The following is a 1,539-nucleotide window of genomic DNA, read 5'->3' as shown; positions in this document are numbered from 1 at the left end:
GTCGTGGGCAGCCCCCGAAGCCTCTCGCTCACTCCCCTGTGCAGCTGGGTTTTAATTTATTGCAGGGTTCAAGGGTTGAGATAAGGACCGGAAGAGATCTGTCATCAAATGCCGTCACGGGCACAACAGGCTCGACTTAGAGATAGAAATTAAGTGTATTACTAACTAAATTAGAGCAGGGTAATGGGAAGTAAAGTCAACCCTTAAAAACACCTTCCCCCTCAGCCCTCCCTCCTTCCCAGCTCCACCTTTTAATTTATTGCAGGGTTCAAGGGTTGAGATAAGGACCGGAAGAGATCTGTCATCAAATGCCGTCACGGGCACAACAGGCTCGACTTAGAGATAGAAATTAAGTGTATTACTAACTAAATTAGAGCAGGGTAATGGGAAGTAAAGTCAACCCTTAAAAACACCTTCCCCCTCAGCCCTCCCTCCTTCCCAGCTCCACCTCCTACCCCGGCGGCGCGGGGAGGGGGGGATGGGGGTTTTGGTCAGTTCAGCCCCCGGGGCTTCTCCTGCTGCTCAGGGACAGGAGTCGTTCCCTTGCTGCACCGTGGGGTCCCTCCCACGGGGGACAGTTCTCTGTGGACTTCTCTGCTGTGAGTCCATCCCACAGGCAACAGCCCCCCTCAAACTGCTGCAGCATGGGTCACTGCCAAGGAGAGTTCATCAGTCTTTCAAGGACAGGGCACCTCTACCTCGGGCTCACAGCCTCCTCTCGGGCATCCGCCTGCTGTGGAATGGGGCTCTGCATCCCCGTGGTCCTCCAGCGGAATCGCAGCTTCGCCATGGTCCTCACCACGGGCTGCAGAGGAATCTCAACCCCAGCACCCGAACACCTCTTCCCCCTCTGTCCTTCTCCATTCTGACTTGGTGCCTGCAGTTGTTCCTCTCACATGTTCTCACCCCACTCTTCTCGGGCCACAATTAAAATTGAGCCAGAATTATATTCTTCTTTCTTATTAAACCTGTTTCACAGAGGCATTACCACCATTTCTAACTGGCCCAGCCCTGGCCAGCAACATGTCCGTCTTTTGGAGCCACCAGGGATTGGCTCTGCCAGACATGGTGGAAGCTTCTGGCAGCTTCTCACAGAAGCCACCCCTGCAGCCCCCTCCCACTACCAAAACCAGGCCGTGCAAAACCACGCAGAGCCCTCCAAGATAGCATTTGTGTTATCTCCCCTGTAAAGAGTGCGCAACAATAAGGGGAATGCACTCTTAGTTTAATAAATGAAATTTATTAGTAATTAAGCAAGTAGAATGTGAGCAAAAGCAGCGCTGGGTGACAGGGGAGTCTCCGCTCCGCCAACTGCCACGTTTTTTAGCTTGTACAGAGTCCTTTATATATGGTTTTTTCTTCCGCTTTCCTGTCTTTCCAGGTGGTTGTTATCTAGTTTCTCTGCGCATGTGCGTTGTGTTGCTAGGGGGTCTTCTTCTGCCTTCTGGTGGTCGTTGAGGCTGAAGCCAGAAGTCTTCCTCCATAGTCCTCTGAATGACCCCTGTTTTTCTCTCCCATATTTGGTATCTTATCTCTTTA

The sequence above is a fragment of the Corvus brachyrhynchos genome, unplaced genomic scaffold, assembly GCF_000691975.1.
Source record: "Corvus brachyrhynchos isolate BGI_N302 unplaced genomic scaffold, ASM69197v1 scaffold346, whole genome shotgun sequence".
In the NCBI taxonomy this organism is placed as follows: domain Eukaryota; kingdom Metazoa; phylum Chordata; class Aves; order Passeriformes; family Corvidae; genus Corvus; species Corvus brachyrhynchos.
This window is presented reverse-complemented; position numbering follows the sequence as displayed.